The sequence below is a fragment of the Cornus florida genome, unplaced genomic scaffold (genome assembly GCF_030987335.1).
Source record: "Cornus florida cultivar Cherokee Brave unplaced genomic scaffold, ASM3098733v1 CherokeeBrave_3.0.0_Hap2_Chr03, whole genome shotgun sequence".
Lineage (NCBI taxonomy): Eukaryota > Viridiplantae > Streptophyta > Magnoliopsida > Cornales > Cornaceae > Cornus > Cornus florida.
The window spans coordinates 9093617-9114307 of record NW_026775573.1 but is presented as its reverse complement, the minus strand read 5'-3'; the positions used below and the strand labels follow the sequence as shown (position 1 = coordinate 9114307).

The window sequence follows — 20691 nt, the reverse complement described above, 5'->3', positions numbered from 1 at the left end:
AAATGGTTCTTTTATTTCATTATTAATCTTTCATTAAGGTAATATTAGTGTTGTAGGTGAAGTCCACAAATACTTAATTTTGTTTGTGCAGGAGAGAAGTGGAAGAGTGTTAGAAATTAAACTTTATTTTATTTAGTGTTTTACATTTATGTGAGTTTTTTATTGGAGTTAGTGGGGGGCATGAGAGTTACAACTAGTAAATGGTCATGTTAGTGGGTTAGTGGGAGTTTTGCCTACTAAATGGTCATGTTAGTGGGTTAGTGGGAGTTTTGCCTACTAAATGATATGTTAGTGGGGTTTTAAGTTTCATTTACATTTATGTTTTGAAGCCTATATAAACCCATGCATTGTACTCATTTTCTATCAAGTGAAATAAAAAGTATTTTCCTCCATTTCTATTCTCTTCCAAATAGTATAGTGTTGTGTGTGTAACTAGGCCACTATTTCCAACAAAGTGGTATCAGAGCTAGTTTGTGAGAGAGAGAAGAAATGGCAAACAATTCGGTTCCATTTCAAATGCCTCGATTCACCAAAGATAACTATGAAAATTGGTGTATCCGTATGAAGGCAATTTTGGGAGCACAAGATGTGTGGGAAGTTGTTTCCAAAGGTTATGATGAGCCAGAAGATGAGGCAACTTTGTCTCAAGCCGAAAAAGATGTTTTACAAGCCATGAGAAAGAAGGACCAAAAGGCGGTGATGACCATCCATCAATGTTTGGATGATGGAATGCTACAAAGAGTTGCTAGTGCAGAAAATGCAAAGCAACTATGGGAGATTCTTCAAAATTCCTTCCAAGGAGTTGATAAAGTGAAGAAGGTTCGCCTCCAAACGTTACGGGGTGAATTTGAAGCATTGCATATGAAGGAATCTGAATCAATTTCAGATTATATTTCGAGGGTCCTGGCTATTGTAAATCAACTAAGGAGATATGGCGAAACCACCATGACTGATACAAGGGTCGTTGAAAAGATCCTTCGGTCGTTGGATTCCAAATTCAACTACATTGTTGTAGCCATTGAAGAGTCAAAGGATTTGGATTCCATGACTGTTGATCAACTCATGGGTTCATTGCAAGCTCATGAAGAAAAGGTGGTGAAGAAACAAGAAGCATTGGAGCAAGTGCTACAAACAAAGTTTTCGTTGAACGAAAGAGACGAAAAACATGGAGGAAATCAAAGGGGCCGAGGACGTGGAAATGCACGTGGCCGAGGAAGAGGAAGAGGCCGTGGAAGAGGAGAAAGAAGCGGTCAACACACAACCAACAATGAAGAAAAAATCCATGACTCACAACAAATAAGAGGTCGTGGTAGAGGAAATTACTCAAGGTCATATGGAAGGAGGTATGATAAGTCTCAAATTCAATGTTATAATTGTCAAAAGTATGGTCATTATGCTTCGGAATGTAGAAATGTTGCTAACGATGTTGAAGAAAAGGCGAATTATGTTGATGAAGAAGTGGAGCCTACTTTGTTGTTAGCATACAAATGTGAAAGGAGTGATCAAGAAGATGTGTGGTATCTTGACACCGGTGCTAGCAATCATATGTGTGGTAGCAAAGAGAAGTTCGTTGATATTGATGAATCAATAAATGGCAAGGTAACATTTGGAGACTTATCACAAATTCCGGTAAGAGGGAAAGGTAAAATATTGATTCGTTTGAGAAATGGGCATCATCAATTTATCTCTAATGTTTATTATGTGCCTAATATGAAGAACAATATTTTGAGTTTGGGACAACTCTTAGAAAAAGGCTACAATATATCCATGAAGGATTGTAGTCTTTCGATAAGAGACCCATTGGGTAATTTGATTGCCAAGGTTCCAATGACAAAGAACCGGATGTTTTTGCTAAATATTCAAGCCGACGAGGCTAAATGTTTGAAGGCTTGTGTTAATGATTTAACTTGGCTTTGGCACTTGAGATTTGGGCACTTGAATTTTGGAGGATTAGAGTTGTTGGCCAAAAAGAAGATGGTGAAGGGATTGCCTTTCATTAGCAATCCAAATCAATTATGTGAAGGATGTCTCGTTGGAAAGCAATCAAGGAAAAGTTTTCCTAAAGAAGCTACCACAAGAGCTACGGCGCCACTACAACTTATCCATTCGGATGTTTGTGGTCCAATTTCTCCATCATCATTTGGTAAGAATAATTATTTTTTATTATTCATTGATGATTTTAGCCGAAAAACATGGGTGTATTTTCTTAAACAAAAATCGGAGGTGTGTGAAATTTTTAAAAAATTTAGAGCACTTGTTGAAAAACAAAGTGGCTATGATGTAAAGGCTCTTCGATCCGATAGAGGTGGTGAATTCACATCAAATAATTTCAAAAAATTTTGTGAAGAAAATGGAATTCACCATCCTTTAACGGTTCCGAGATCGCCCCAACAAAATGGAATTGCAGAAAGGAAGAACAGAACCATTCTCAATATGGCTCGAAGCATGTTGAAAAGTAAGGAAATGCCTAAAGAATTTTGGGCTGAAGCGGTTGATTGTGCGGTGTACTTGTCCAATCGGTGTCCTACTAGAAGTGTACAAAACAAAACACCACAAGAAACATGGAGCGGAAGAAAGCCAAGTGTCTCTCATTTGCGGGTTTTTGGGAGCATTGCCCATGTGCACGTGCCGGATGAAAGGAGGACCAAGTTAGACAACAAAAGTGAAAAAATGGTGTTCATTGGCTATGATGCAAATTCCAAAGGCTACAAGTTGTACAATCCAAGCAATGGGAAGATTGTCATTAGTAGAGATGTTGAATTCGAAGAGGGAGCCACATGGGATTGGAACACTCCAAATGAAGATTATAATATTTTTTCAATTTCAGATGAGGAGCAAGAAAATGAAGGCATGGAGCAGCCCATTTCTCCACCAACATCACCTCCACCGCCATCAATTCAAGATCAATCAACTCCATCATCATCAAGTTCAAGTGACACACCACCACTTCGCATGAGGAGTCTTCGTGACATATATGACGAAACAGATGAGGTAACGGAAAGGTTAGGTGATCTAACACTTTTTTGTCTCTTTGCGGATTGTGAACCCGTAGGATTTGAAGAGGCTGCACAAGACAAAAAATGGAGAAATGCTATGGATGAAGAAATTAAATCCATAGAGAAGAATGACACATGGGAGCTTGCTACACTTCCAAAAGAGCAAAAGGCAATTGGTGTCAAGTGGGTGTATAAAGCAAAGTATAATGCAAATGGTGAAGTTGAAAAATATAAAGCAAGATTGGTCGCCAAGGGGTACAACCAAAAGCCTGGAATTGACTATGATGAGGTATTTGCACCCGTAGCTCGTTTGGAAACAATTAGATTGTTAATTTCTTTGGCAGCCCAGAACAATTGGAGAATCCACCAAATGGATGTGAAATCGGCTTTCTTGAATGGGTTTCTTGAAGAAGAGGTGTATGTTCAACAACCCATGGGCTATGTTGTAAAGGGGCAAGAAAACAGAGTCTTGAAATTGAAGAAGGCTTTATATGGCTTGAAGCAAGCACCAAGAGCGTGGAATAAGCGAATTGACAAATATTTTCAAGACAATAATTTTTCAAAGTGCCCATATGAACATGCTCTTTACTCCAAAGTAAGTGAGAATGGAGATGTATTTTTTGTTTGCTTGTATGTGGATGATTTAATCTTCACAGGTAGCAATCCAAAAATGTTTGAAGATTTCAAGAAGGTTATGGCTCGAGAGTTCGAGATGACAGATATTGGCATCATGGCTTATTATCTTGGCATTGAGGTCAAGCAAATGAAGGATGGAATTTTCATTCACCAAGAAGGCTATGCTAAGAAAATTCTTAAGAATTTCAAGATGGAAGATTGTAAATTGGTGAACACGCCCATGGAAGTTGGAATTAAATTGTCAAGAGATGAAGATGGAGAAACGGTGGATCCAACATTTTTCAAAAGTCTTGTTGGAAGCTTGAGATACTTAACATGCACAAGGCCGGACATATTATTTGCGGTTGGGCTTGTTAGTCGGTTTATGGAAAGACCCACCATAACTCATTTCAAGGCGGCTAAGAGGATTCTTCGTTACATCAAAGGTACCCTTGATTTTGGGTTATTCTATTCATTTTCTAATGATTTCAAGCTTGTGGGTTATTGTGATAGTGATTGGGCCGGAGATTTGGATGATAGAAAAAGTACTTCAGGCTATTGTTTTTTCATGGGAAATACTGCTTTTACATGGTGTTCAAAGAAGCAACCCATTGTCACCCTCTCAACTTGTGAAGCAGAATATGTTGCAGCCACTTCATGTGTCTGTCAAGTAATTTGGTTGAGGAATTTGTTGAAGGAATTACACATGCTACAAGAAGAGTCAACGGAGATTTTTGTGGACAACAAATCAGCAATTGCTTTGGCCAAGAATCCGGTGTTTCATGAACGAAGCAAGCATATTGATACAAGATTTCATTTCATTAGAGAATGTATAACTAAGAAGGAGGTGGAGCTCAAGTTCATCAAGTCACAAGATCAAGTTGCGGATATTTTCACCAAGCCCCTCAAGTTTGCAGATTTTCACAAGTTTAGGAGTTTGCTTGGAGTTGAAAAAAAATCAAGTTTAAGAGGGGGTGTTAGAAATTAAACTTTATTTTATTTAGTGTTTTACATTTATGTGAGTTTTTTATTGGAGTTAGTGGGGGGCATGAGAGTTACAACTAGTAAATGGTCATGTTAGTGGGTTAGTGGGAGTTTTGCCTACTAAATGGTCATGTTAGTGGGTTAGTGGGAGTTTTGCCTACTAAATGATATGTTAGTGGGGTTTTAAGTTTCATTTACATTTATGTTTTGAAGCCTATATAAACCCATGCATTGTACTCATTTTCTATCAAGTGAAATAAAAAGTATTTTCCTCCATTTCTATTCTCTTCCAAATAGTATAGTGTTGTGTGTGTAACTAGGCCACTATTTCCAACAAAGAGTACATGAAATGCATAATCATACTGAAGGAGCAACTAAGTGAACTACTATCGGAAGCTCTAGGACTGAGCAGCGACTATTTGGGAAGCACAGAGTGCATGAAGAGTGCAGCATTTTTGTGCCACTATTACCCAATTTGCCCACAGCCTGAACTGACTCTAGGCTTGAGCCAACATACAGACCTGCCTTTTCTAACTATTCTCCTTAAAGATAGCATTAGGGGCCTTCAAATTCGCCTTCAAGATCAAGGGGTTGATGTGCACCCTGTCCCAGGAGCTCTTATAGCAAACATCGGAGATTTTATGCAGGTATAGTTCAAAACAATGAATTACTTGTTCATTAGTAGATGTTAATATCCTTAAACAACAACAAAGCCTCTCTCTCTATTTCTAACCCTACTCGCGGTAACTTTGGTCTTCTCAAAATGTGCAGCTTATCACCAACGATAAGTTCAAAAGTTTGGAGCACAGAGTACTGGCGCGATCAGTCGGACCAAGGGTGTCTGCTGCTTGTTTCTTCCATCCCAGCACTAGGAATATATCTAAGCAGTATGGACCTATAAAGGAACTTCTATCGGACATCAATCCACCTATATACAAGGAAGTTCGGTTCACAGATTTAATTGCCGTGAAGGGCAAGAGGTTTGGACTGAATGGTACTCATTCCTCAGTTCTTCCTCTATTCAAGCTTTGATGAGCAATTGCTAGTAACAGAAAGACTGAACAATAGTTGGATTTTTGCTAAGTTCTAATGTTGCAAAAAGTACTGCTACAATGCCCAATGGATAGAGTCCGACAAGGACTCTTTGTCGGCAATAAATAAAATAAACTCTCTCATCTCTTTCAGTGTTGTAATAAATGTCACACATCCGTGGCAACAAAAACTGGTCGCAAAGTTTATCATTTCCCTGTTTAAAAATGATTGGAGAGTCAAAAACTGCAATAGATATGTAATAATTTTTCTAATAACAAAATGTCCATGAGTTCTCTGTATTATTATTAATCATTCTATTGGTAGTTAAGGTTACAGTGGAATCTCCATTCATCTTTCTACACTTTCCATAAATCAAGCAAAATAAACTGGCCTTAATTAGATATTAGAACTAATATATTATTTTTTAAAACAAAATAAATTAACATGCAAGCCATGCCATATGTTTGTTGATCTACGATTCTGATGGAATATAAAACTGGGCTTTAGATGTTAGAATCACTATAAACACAGTCACTGTAGCTTGACAAATAAACAAAAAAAGAGTCAATATCTTCTCAATACGCAGAAAAGCAATAACTAGCCAGCGTTTTACAACCCGCGAAGCCGATCTATAATGTTCCTTTTATTCTTATGCCATACTTGTACAACGGTATTGTGATGGAGGCTGCAGAACTCCACTGAATGAAACACCTTTTGGATCATGCCCTTGCATGTACCTTTTGTCTCCCTTGTATATTCTATCCCATCCATAGCTTTAAAACTCTATCTTTACCACCGGATGCTACCTTCTCACCATCTGGACTCCAATCAACAGCTAGCAAAAACCTAGAAAAACCCAGTTGGAAAGAACACGGATAAATTAATCAAAATATTCTGAAAAAATATGTGTGAAGTGGCTTTTTTGGAGGGGAAAGTACCTCATCTGCATGACCTGGAAGATCTTGTTTCAACTTCTGCGTCCGGATATCCCAAACCTGGAAAGCAGAACAATACAAATTTAAACTTCATAAATGGGTGTGCCCTAGAACAATACAAATTTAAACTGCACACTTTTCGATAATACAACGGTGTCCGCAGCCCATTTCAAGTCAAATCTGACCCCTACAACTGCATACAATCTCTACAATTTATGTGAGCCGTGTAAGCTTGAGAAGAGCTGAACACATACATGTCTGGTTCCTAGGCCGTAGCCACAGCCAACTCAACCATGCAAGTTAGTGATGAATGCAACTTTTTTACCAAAATTAAGTTACAGGTCCTATAAATGCCCAAAGAAATTTCAATTCCATGTTCTCAATGCTCAAAATGAGGTCCACTTTGTTGTTCTATGTGGCACTTAAGATAGCTGTGTTAACATGACATCTGTGGGGTCATTAGGGCTGTCATAAGTATATTACTTACATTTCTTTTATCATCATTTTTTGTGATTACTCAAATAAATAGCTATATCTATTGCTTCCATAAACGGCCATTGCCTGGTGCTGTGGCAAAACGGGCTGTAAAATGTGAGAATGTGGTTCCAATTCTGAGAGCAGCCACTTTGTCCAAATAATTAATACCAGAGTTCAGGTCTATATCTAATCTACCCCTCCCAGCCACTTATTAACAGGGACCACTACGTAATGACCCTTTTTTTATTATTTCTATAATGCCTCAAAGGATGAACTTGTGCCCTCAAATGCTATGGCGTAAAACAAAGAATGATTCATCAGCAATGAGAGTCATGGGGCACAAAGAACCACAACAAATGCAAGCTCTAGAAAATACCTTCAGTGTCGAGTCTTTGCTCCCACTTAAAAGCAATCTACTGTCAGCAGACCAGCTGCACACAACATGAAATACAATGATTAGCTATACAAATAGAACAAACATGAACAATAACACAAACATAGTAGAAAAAATTGAAACCTTATCTGATAGACAGGGCCTACATGGCCCCGGAAAGCGACAAGAAATTTTCCTGTGTTACCATTCCACAACTTGACTGACTTGTCAAATGAAGCCCTTGCCACCCATTGTCCATCAGGAGAGAAGTAAACATGGTTCACAAGCTGGAAGAAAGTAACAAGTTTAAGTCTCACCAGCTGAGCTTCAAGAAAGAACGCAGTAGATATATACAATTGACATTTACTTGGAATATATGTGTCTATACAACATTATAACTACATGCTTAGTATAACTGAACTTGATTTATGGTAAAAACTTTCCAGTACAAGATCATTAGTCAATATTTTGGATGAGGGAATTTTTTTGTACAACCAGGTAATGCTTGGATGATGTTTTCTACAAGACAGGATAGACAAATACCTGCCATAACAGCCCTCTCTCAACCAATTTTTAAACATAATGCAATTCAAGCAAATAGGAAACCAAAATGCTTCTTTGAAGTGTTGAAATAACCGCAGAATGTAATATGGTTATACAACTTGGTCTGTTCCAGTAGTCATTAAAGGCTCAAGGCGCACCTTTGGAGACTAGGCGCGAGGCGCACACTTGAGTGAAGTGAAGTGCACAATTGAAATTTTAAATTACCACAATAACATTCATATCTCACAAGTCATATCAATATTCTAAAAATTAATATTAAATACAAAAAAGTAAATCCATCAACTATGTAAGCATTAAAGAACCATAAAACAGAGCACATATTTGTTTTCTTGAATGGAAAAACGGAGCACATAAAGAAACAAATCTATTAAAAAAACTGTTAACAAGAAAAGAAAAAGAAAAATAGAGCCATAAAAAAAAGAGGCAGAGACAAAAGAAGTAGATGAGAAGAAAGAGAAAGTGTTAAAGAATAAAAAGGAGAAAAAATAAAGCCCAAAAAAAAACAAAAAAAAAAGGCAGAGAGAGGAGAACTAGACGGAGAGAGAGAAGTAAACAAAGATGAGAAGGGTGGAGTAGAGAAGAAGAATAAGAAGATGAAGAAAGACCTGTCATGGCTTCGTCGTTGGTCTCATAGTCTCACTCTTTCTATGTTCGGTCTTGGACTTTCTTATTTGTTTATTCTTTTGAACACAAGTTTATTCTCTCATATGCTTAGGCTTTCTTATTTGTTTATTATGTTGCTAAAAGTACCCTTTTGGGTTTAAGAGATAGAATAATTTTTTTTAAAAAAACAAAAAATAGCGAGGCATGACTAACAAATAGGACGAGGCGCAACCGAGGTGCGCGCCTAGTAGACATTAGTGAGCCTAGGATGACAACAGGTGCTAGACCTGCGTCTCGAGCCTAGGTGCCTAGGTGCACCTTTAACAACACTGGTCTGTCTAATGAATGAGATGAAGAACAAATTAACTGTAGATGTTTTCTGTTACACCTGTTGATATTCCGATTGAGCAGAATCATCGGTTAGCTGATTCTGAGAGGGAGTTGTTGTCAAATATTGGTCAGTATCAACGACTTGTGGGGAAGTTCATCTATTTATCCATGACTCGACCTGACATTACTTATGCCGTGAGTGTCGTGAGTTAATTCATGCACTCTCCTCGTGCCCTTCACCTTGATGCAACTATTTGGATCCTTCGCTAGTTAAAAGGGTGTCTAGGCCGTGGTATTTTATTTGTCAATCATGGTCACTTACGAGTTGAGGCTCGGACAGATGTTGATTATGCAGGATCAATTTCAGATAGGAGGTCTATTTCAGGTTATTGTTCCACTATTGGTGGTAACTTTGTTACTTGGCGCAGTAAGAAGTAGGATGTTGTCTCTTGATCTAGTACAGAGGCAGAGTATAGGGCTATGGCTCTTAGGGTAGGTGAGTTGCTTTGGCGGAAAACCTTGATGACAGACTTGTGCCTTCGAGTGTCGATTCCATTCTCACTCTACTGCGACAACAAGTCTGCCATTAGTATTGCAGCAAATCCCGTTCAGCATGACAGGACCAAGCATATAGAGGTGGACCGTTACTTCATTCGATAGAAGATCATCTCTGGTCAAATTTGCACTTCGTTTGTCACAAGCTCTCAGCAGCTTGCAGACTTTTTTACAAAGGGCATCAACAAAAATTGTGTTTGAGAATGCATTGTCCAAATTGGGCGTTTTAGATATCCACGCGCGTACCAACTTAAGGGGAATGTTAGCATATATGATACCAAGATTTATGTTATGACTTACCATAATAGCAGAGATTTGACTATGCACATGTTAGCATATATGATACCACTATTTATGGTATGACTTACCATAAAAGCAGAGAGTTGACTATGCTATAGAATATGCAATAGAATATGCTTTAGAGTAAGTTGTGATTTGATTTTGATTTGATTTAGTTTCATTTCTTATAATACGAACATGTGCTCATTTTATCTATAAATATTAGAGATGTGAATGAGTAATTCATATCATTCAAGTCTTTACGCAATTATCTCATTTCTCTTCTTTTTTATATATTTCTACTGTGTATAATAGTCAAAGAAGGCACTATGATTGGTGAAGGATTTTGCTCCACCTTTATATAAAAATATTTATAATTGAAAGGAAATTGACAAGATCACCACGATTGGTGGAGGATTTTGCTCAACAATTATATAAAAATATTTATATATTCGAATACTCCCCTCAAGTTGGAGTATGAATATCATGAATGCCCAACTTGCTAAAGAAATGCCTTGGAAGATGATGAAAATGTGTTCGGAACAAATTAATGGCCAGAACTATGCTGAGAAAAAACCAGAACAACGCCAAGAAATGACTGGAACAAAGCAAGGAAATGGCTGGAGCTATGCTGGGGAAATAGCCGAAACAACGCCTAGAAATGGAATTCTAGATTGGATTACAAGAATAACTCAAATTCTAGATGGGATTACAAGAATAACTTAGCTCTGATACTATGTTAAAATTGGATGCGAAAATAAGAAATGAAAATAAAAAAAAGGAAGAAAAAAATATGGAAAACACATACATATACATGGCTCGGCACTAAGACTTACATCCATAGACAAAGAGCCACTAAGGGTTACATTTATTAATATCGGTATATTGTTTGAGTACAAGGAGCCTATATATAGGCATGGTAAAGATAAGAATATATGGAAGGTGTACAATAGTCAAAGAAGGCACCATGATTGGTGGAGGATTTTACTTCACCGTTATATAGAAATATTTATAATTTGAAGGAAATTGATCGGATCATCACGATTGGTGGAGTATTTATATATTTCAACAAAAAAGGTAGAAAATGAGTTGGAATTCTAAAAGAGTCCCATAGAGAGATAAGATATCATATAAGGAGGGCAATTACAATATTGAAAATATAAGAACTAGACATTGAGTGATGTAAGGACTAATTTGTAATTTAATTTTGAAAAAAAAGAGGGGTGGAGTGCTAGAGGATAATTGTGGAGTGCCAATATCAGCTCCCTTATTTTATACATATGTATAACACTTGATCTAAGATACATTTATTATATATATATATATATATAGGGTTAAGTGTTGAAAACACCCTTTTAAGTATACTGCACATATCACTTTGACCCTCTATTTTTTATAATATGCTATTATCTCCCTTATTTTTGTAAAAATATGTAAAACAGCCATCAAACACACCAAAAAATTCTCAAAACCCTAAATAAAGAAAGATTGGATTAAGGATTTAAACTGTTTGATAAAAATGAAAATTGAAGTACTGAAAAATTTAAGAGCTTAATTTTAAGTGCTGAAGTTTTTAAGTGGTAATTAAAAAATACATATTTTTTGATATCTTTTTGAATTTTTAGTGTTCAACATTAAGGGCCTGTTTGATTTTCTAATTCAGCGCTGAATGCAGAACATGGTAAGTGATTTTTAAAAATAAGTTTTTTTGATAAAATTTTAGGATACCGCTTAACATGGTAAATACCATTTAAAATAGGCCAAAATTTTAAGCGTGGGAAAAGTTACTTATCCCTTATCGTAGAACACGGTAAGTAGTTGGGTTTAAAAAATAACTTTTTAATGACTGCTCTACACTCATATAATTGTGTTATCTCTTTTAGGGTTTCTCTCTGCGATTTTTCTATTGAAAATGAATTACATGTAACAAATTCTAAAAAAATAAAAAATATAACTCTACCTAATATATTTTAATTTTTAAACATGTATATAGCTTTTGGTTACCATTTATATTAATTCACTCTAGAAAATAATTATTTATATAACAGAATTCTATTCAATTTCACGTACTTTTTTTAATATTGTTAACACTATTTTTATACGCACACCATTTTTATACCCTACAAAAATATTATGTAATTATTTATATAATAGAATTCTATTATCAGAGAAGAATTGTCTTTCACATAGTTTCTTAACACTCTTTTCAATACTTTACCATGTAATCCAAAACCCATATATTTTAAATTTTACTTTTTTTAATCTTTTGTAACATTCTTTTTGATATCCAAAACCTATATACTTTAAATTTTTATTAATTATTTATATAATAGAATTAATTAATTTTTTTTTTGGTTAATTGTGGATGTCCGGGCCAGCTTGCGCGCACCTCGAGTAATCTGACAAGGCCCTGAAAATATATAATCGAATTATTTTCCTAGATAAAAATTCTTTTTCACTTTCCTTAATTTTTGTAACACATTTTTTAATACCCTACATAAATATTATGTAATTCAAAACACAAATATTTTAAATTTACTATAATTTCTGTAACACTATACCTGCATAAATATTATGTAATCCAAAACCAATAGATTTAAAATTTCCATCAAATATTTATATAATAGAATTTTATTCCTAAATAAGAATTATTTTTCAAGTATTTTCCTTAATGTTTGTAACGCCCTTTTCAATACCCTACCAAAATATTATTCAATCCAAAACTTATATATTTTAAATATTATGTATTACAAAATCCAAATATTTATTTATTTCATATTTATTTATTTCATTGAGTGAATGTGGTTGCTTTATTAATATTTTTGTCTTATAAATATAAAACTGTTATGAGTATCAAATATTGAGGGTAAAAATGTAATATGCATAACTTTCAGATTCCAGTTTTTGTATATAACAAACAATCTTAATGAATTCAACACTTAAAACTAAAATATAATCAAACAGGTTTTCAAATTAATACATTCAGTACTTAAAGTTTCAGCACTTAAAATTCAGTACTTGAAATTTTCAGTACTTAATTTTCAGTTTTATCAAACAGTACCTAAGTGATAAATGATGTCTTTATCACTTAAAATTTTACCCCATTTTAAATTGCGCTTATTGTTTTTAGCGATATTCAAATTGTGTTATCAAACACACTTAATTGAATAAACACTTAATGCATTCAGAATTAAACACCGTCAGCATTTGTCCTCTTGAATTGAGTAATTATACAACATAAATAATAGTCATGGCATAAATAATAAGAACAAAAGCTGACCTCATTATATAAGTTGTGCCGTTTTTGATCATTTCATAAAATCAATTTTTCTTTTTTAACTTTCTAAATAATGTGTGAAATTTTTATATAAGAGTAATTGAATTGTTGGACACATTAAGTGCGACTTATTTGCAGAATTGGTGTTTAATATGCTCTGTAAGCATAATAGATTATAGATGTTTAATATATATATATATATATATATATATAGTTGACATAAAATAAAATTATTCTATACATATAAATAAGGGAAAACTACACTTACATAGAATTAGGAGCTTTAAATAACAAAATGATCTATTTTAAAAGTTCATTTTTCACTTTGATTGAATTAAGTAAAATAATTACATATGCATCAATAATTATTGTTTTGGTCCAAAATGTCCTCCTGATGGGTGTGTCGCCGCACCATACGTTTGAGAGTGTGTATTAAGGCAAGGGCCAATAGTTTTACATTTGTAAAAGCCACTACTACCTTTCACTATAAATATAGCTAGGGCGAGTAGGTATCGTCCCAAGGGATTAGAGTCGGAGTTGATTGTGGAATCGCTATTAGGGTTAGTAAGTCGAATGATCAAATAAGTGATTGGTTGGTTGTTTAAACTAGAGAGCAACTAAATTAAGTTAAGTAAGAATGCAATGCTAAAGAGAGTAAGTAAGGGAGAGAGAGATCTTGAGGTTTAGAGATCACCACCAAGCAATGCATTTCTATATCATTGACAAGTGATTAATGAGGGCAAATAGTGGGTTGCAATATTGGTGTGTGTGTATTTGGTTGATTCAATAAGCAAGGATGACTAGTTAAGCATGTATTGTCTAAATATCATGTGAAAGGCACAATATATCTAAGCTATGAAGCATATATTGTCTAAACAACATGTGAAAGGCACAATAAATCAAAACAAGTTATTAATCCTTTCATTAAGCTCACAATCCAAATACAACACAAGGATAGAGACATATGCTAATTGCATTCACAAGCTTGGATCATCAAATAACAAGTATAGATTGTCCTCCCATTTAACACTACACTACAACTACACTACATCTACACTACTAGCATGAAAATAAACTAGGGGAGAGGCACAATCCATCAACAGGTAAGCATGAACCATCAAGAGAATCACAAAAGCATTCTTTTAAGCACAATGTTTTGACAATTTCTAAATCTATAGCATCAATACACATAGACATGCATCAATAATACAAAATCTAGAGATAAACACATGAACATCTATTCTAGCATACATAGACATATGGATAGAATGAAATGATCAATTGGAAGCATTAAACCACATAAATCATTGAATAAAAAAGATCTATATATATCAAAGTGTCAAAACATCAATTACAACACTAATCCCTCAATAATACACAAGATTAAGATATAGAAAGCATACTTGGGGCTAACTCTAGCCCCAAGAGGATGTCTAGCCACTCATGGTGATGATGCTCCAACCCTCAAGGGCTAACTCTATGGAAGAGGTTTGCGCCTTGTTGATGAAGATCTCCAATGGTGTCTCTAGCCTCCTCCTCCTCTAAACTTCCTCTCCAAGAGATGATATGAAAAGTAATGTTCCTCTCTTTCTTTTTTGAAAAAACAATCCTTATCCTTATATAGGTAGGTCAAAATGACACCCAAAATGAGCTGGGGTCGTGCACACAATATTCCCTAATGATTGAATAAATGACAACTTTCAATGAGATGAAATTTTAACTTTTTCGCACTGGAGGAAGTTTGATCGATCGAAAGTAAGTGAGATCGATCGAACTTAGGCTGGATCGATCCATCTGGCTGAGCTTTTTGGAAAAAGACAAATCCGAGATATTTGTGGGAGATATTTATGGGAAAAGGACAAAAGTGGTTGGTGAGTGGTACAGTTGTGGATAGGATCAATCATTTGGATAAGGACAAAGGTGTTCTATCGATCGAAGAATGATGTTGGATCGATCGAACTTTTGGACTTAAGTGCTTTGGGTCAAGGCTTGGATCTATCTTGAAGTGCTGAGATCGATCGATGTTCAATCTATCGAACCTTGAACTTGGATCGATCGAACTTTGTTGCTTTCCACCTTTGACTTCATTTGCTTCTTTCTTTCTCCACTTTGCTCCTTCCTTCGTTCAATCTCAGAATTGCTTCAATTAAGCTCTTATTTGGCTGAGTTAGCTTATTTTCGAGATAAGCGCCTAAAAATGGAAATAATACTAAATCAATCTAAAACGGTAAAATAAGATAGATAAAGGTACTAGAATGCCTAAACTTAAGGGGTTTAAATACGCACTTTTCAGTGCTCATCACCTCCAAATACTTATTCCAAAATACTAAAAATTATTCCCCTAAAATCACGCACTTTCTTAAATAATTTCTTTCCTTTAACTTTGAACCATATTGCTACAACTTTCATATATACACCGATGATAACTTATACAAATAATAAAAAAGATTCAATATAGTAAAAAATGGGACAATCAAAGGTTAGTTCCTAAAAAGAAAAATATAATTAAACTCAAGAATATATAAATCGTATTTGCTGCGGTGCATGCCTTGAGATTATCATCAATTTTTTTTGGCTCAATTAATTAAACTTGTTTTCTAAAAATAATAATAATAATAAATAAAAAATTGATTATTGGTGCACCATTTACTGAAGCAACCATTTAATTTTTCATGTCTTTCACCAATTAGTTTTTTTATGATCTTCCTCTTTTGTGCCTGTGTAATAATAAAAAATTGATTGTTGGTGCACCATTTACTGAAGCAACCAATTAGTTTTTTCATGTCTTTCACCAATTAGTTTTTTCATGATCTTCCTCTTTCGTGTGTGTGTACTGTATGTGTGTGTGTGTGTATATTCATAGAAAAAATTTCACATTTGCAGGTTTATATTTGTACAAATTAGGAGATATGATTAAAGTTATGTGCAAATAAAATTATATATATATATATAGGATGAATTACCACTTAATGAAAAAAAAAAAATTCCTTTACATAATGAATTTTCAATAAATTATTTGTATATTTCTAAATTAATTTTGCTTTTTATTTTATTTATTTTGGTAATATGTACACCATATGCAAAAATGTCAAGTTGAAAGTCAACTTAGAAATCTTGTTTTTGGAAATTTTATGAATGAAAGAATTATTTGATTTAGGAATGATATTTTGATATTTTGAAATAATAATTTAGAGGATATTTTGGACCTAAATAATAGTTTTTAATGCATATGTAATTATTTTGACCAAATTAAAAAATTAACTTTAAAAATAGACTGATTTGTTATTTAAAGCTCCTAAATCTATTTAAGTGTAGTTTTCCTGCTCTAGAATACAATTTATTTATGAAAAATGATATTTCAACCGAAGTATTTAGACTCGTACCTAATTGATGATTAACGCACATATACCTTTAAAATATCCATGTAATCCTCTGTGAGTTCCTGCAAAATATTAGAGCGCTTTACCCCCTTCTGAAAGTTGTCGATACGATAGGACTGAATAAGGGTTTTAAAACCTTTATATATAACAACAACATGGGGGGATGGCTTCTCTACAAACAAGCATATCTAAGTCTCCCTTCCTATCATGGAAACTTAGATATCAATGGTTAGAATTAAATAACACCAAATAAGTTGGAAAACCACAATCCAACAGTATAAAACCATACTCCCAATTAGACCACCAAATTGGAAAGTACAACCCAATCCATCAAGTATCAATAATCACATTGCAATCCTATTTTCGAAAATGTAGTACATAGGACCATAAAATAATTTTTATTATTTAAATATATATATAAAAATTCCAACAATCTCCCACTTGGTCCATGCACTCTAAGTTTTATAAAATGACACTATAGATTGTAACACACTTTATAAAAGTCGAATGGCCACTCATTTTTATTTAGAAAACACAATTATCGAAATTGATGGATTGAAACTTTAGAACACTCTTCTCCATAAATTTCCTCAATAGTGAATCATGAATGCGTAGACAAGTAATATATTAGTCTAAACAGTTCCATGGTCTCAAAACTGATTCCATCTAGGATTCAAGCAAATATAGTGGTTTTACTGTATTTCATAAGATGTGCAAACTGCATGGGGTTTAAACGCACACTTTATTATCCGTCCTACTTTATACCATCGCGGTATGTCACCTGAACATATTACAGCAAACCGCCAACCTTCTGTTCAATGTGAGGGTTTACCGATATGGAGCCAATCACATATCTAGCCTAAGCTATCCATCCTACTTCATACCATCGCGGTATGTCACCTGAACATATTACAGCAAACCGCCAACATTCTGTTCAGTGTGAGGGTTTACCGATATGGAGCCAATCCCATATCTAACCTAAGCTATCCTCATGGAGTGTGAAAAAGCTCCCACAGGCAAAATTTAATATTTATGTTTGGATTTACCAATGTGGTGTCAATCTCACATCTAATCCAAACAACCTTATGAGTGAAATACCATTCTCAGACAAATCTTATATTTGGATTTACCAATATAGCGTCAATCTCATATCTAGCCCAAACAACCGTATGAGTGAATTATCACTCTCAAACAACCTTTAATAATTATTTTAGATTTATCGATGTGGTGTTAATCTCACATCTAACCCAAACAACCTCATGAGTGAAATATCACTCCAGACAAACATAATAGCACGTCCATAAACCATATATATCAAGATAATAATAATTATGCATCATAACTTTATTTTGGATGCAAATAACTGTCACCATAAGGTGTAAACTGGAGGAAAAATAACCGTCACCACAAGGCGTAAAGAAACTAGCTGCAATGTAGCATATATAAAATAAATACCGGACATCATAACATAATAACTCTCGAACACCTATCCGAATCACGTGCTTTATAAATACTTTATTATCTTTGGCTGAAGACCTTTAGTGAAAGGACATGTAACAATCTTTCTGTAACCATATGGGGAAATCTTAAAGGCACTTAAACCTTAACTTTCTCATGCTTGAAAATGAACTTTATGTCAATGGGCTTACTACGCTTGGTCACCGTTAAAATTTTTCATATATTTAATTAATATAAGCCTTTTGAGAAAGTTCAAATATTTCAGTAACATGATCTATGTGGATTCTAAAGTCAAGGACATACTTTGCATACCCATGTCCTTCATGTCAAAACTTTACATAAAATTCTTAATATCATGTATCACATGAATGTCATTATTACCTTCCAAAATATCATCAATATATAGGACCAGGAAAACAAAATGACTCCCACTGAACTTTAGGTATATGCATTTATCTATAACATTCTCTTTGAACTTTCAATTAGTAACCATTGTATCAAAATTTTGGATATTACTGCTGTAAAACTTTCTTAAGCCATAAATGAGTGATAATGAAAGAATGACTCTTAAAAAAAAAAATCCTTTAATTAAGCTGGAGAAAATCTCAAAGAAATCAACACTTAACTTTTGCTTAAGCACTTGGCCATCAATTTTTTTTTGTCTTATATCCACCAGACATCTCAAAATTATCAATTACAGCATACTTCCAAGCTCTAGAAAATCTCCTAAGCTAAACTGGCTTAGGAACTAGATTGGAAACTGAAAGAAAAATCTGCAAAGGAGAAATAACTGAAAGAGTAGGAATATGAGCTTTAACTGAAACCACTAAAGAAAGTGGAATGAAGCCTGGAATAAATAGAAAAAAAACTACAATATCTTAAACTCCCACTGGATTCACCACTCTCATTAAATATGCATGACATATTCCAATAATCTCCATAGGTCTACATGACAGTAAAATCTCGAATTCTTTAATCTTTCAAGATGTTTAATAAAATAATCATTGGTAATGTGAGTATTAAGCTCCTTAATATCTGCATTATATAACTATGTCCTATAAACATCCCTACACTTTTTTTTTTTCTTTTTTTTTTTTCTGCAACTTTATTCTGTTCAGGAAAACTAGGAATGGTGTATTGTGGCACAATACCCTACTCTTTAAGTATGTAGTGAGAATACTACTATTTACACCCTCCTTATCATTCTCCTATTAAAACTCACCACCTTAGTCTGATCTTAAAATCATAATCTTTATACCAACTACTTTCAACTTTAGTCTAGTAGATTTTACACACATCAAGTGTTTCGGACTTCTGGTGGATTAAGTACACAATCATACCTTGAGAATCAATCAATGAAGACAATGAAATACCTTTGCTGCAAACGAGCTACAATAAGAAATGGACCACAAATGTCGGTATAAATATAGTCTAAAACCAAATGACCGACTAGCCTCAAAATTGAGTTTCTTAGCATTTGTCCTTTGACACAACCAACGCATAAAATTTTGTGGTCCAATAATCTCATTATCGACCAAGCGTTCAAGTCTCTTGGGAGAGACATTCCCCAATATCCTATGCATAGCATAGATGAATCCCTTCTAAGCAAATCACGATTTTATTCGAACGGTATCAAGTCTATAAAAAAAAAACAAGAAATAAATAGGATCACACCCGAATCCATCCACCATGTCTATACCTATATTTTTACCAGGTTAGGCTCAACTATTAACATGGGAATTTTCTTTTCCTACTTTGGTTTTCTTTTCCACCACAATAACCTTTTCTTTTGATATCCTTTTATTTCTACAGAACAAACATTTATCATTCTATGATCAATGTCTTTTCATGTATTGTTCTGCCTTTCTTTATTAGCCTTACGCACTTTCTTGCCGCCTAGTTTCTTCTTAAAACTATTCTTACTATCACCGCAAGATAAGTTAACTCAGTTTTAACACCCTTGAATCATTCCCATTCAATAACACAAAATGTTAATAGCTGGTTAATGCCACATTTAACTTCTTGTGAATTATAATTCACCTTGAAAAAACTAAAACAATCTAAGTAGAGAATAAATCACCATGTGGACTAATAACTTATCATCAAATATGATTCCCTACTACCTCAGATCATTAACCAGTTTGCACATCATATAGATGTACTCCCTCTCTGAACTATTACCATCATATCTCACTAACATAATCCATGTCAGATAATAGTATTGTAGTTACTTCTTAATACCTATTAACTCTTTCTTGATCAAATCAAGAAGCTCCTTGGCAGTATCAAAACTAGAATACCACCCTGAATAGTATCACCAATAGAAGTATAAATTAATCTAATGGCATGGTAGTACCTGTAGTTCACTTAAAAAATACAACAACTTTTCTACCTAAAAAGACAATGCACTGGGCATATGGGTTTCTTTCTAAAACAACAGACACGTAGTCCAAGAAATCCAATATAATATCAAAACCTATCTTCTAGGCAGTATAATTTTAACCATTCAATGGTTCAATCCCTATAAGATATCTTTAAATTGCGGAAGCGTCTGTAACCTGAATAAATGTTATATTGAATAACATCACATAAACAACATATAGTAATATATCTCAACTTTAGGGATTATAACTTTAATTCGTGCTTGGGGCTTTAAGCCGAATTTATCAGGGTGTTTTATATGTGCAAAACCATCCACCCTGCGGAAACAAATAAAATGTCATCTAAAAATCACCTTTTGGCAGAATTTTAGATTTTATTTTACCCCCAAACCTGCGATCAAATCGCACATAAACCTATTTGATTATACTTGAATTATTGCTAAACACTTCCA

At 34.2% G+C, this 20691-nt stretch overlaps 1 long non-coding RNA gene across 1 annotated transcript; it reads right to left on the bottom strand.

The window, feature by feature from the left end:
- Window positions 1-6562: 6562 nt before the first annotated feature.
- Window positions 6563-7689, bottom strand: LOC132298650 (uncharacterized). Its single transcript, XR_009479915.1, has 3 exons — window positions 7557-7689; window positions 7416-7470; window positions 6563-6622 (listed from the first exon to the last, which is right to left on the bottom strand). It is a non-coding gene; the product is annotated as an uncharacterized LOC132298650 (long non-coding RNA).
- Between the last annotated feature and the right edge of the window lie 13002 nt (window positions 7690-20691).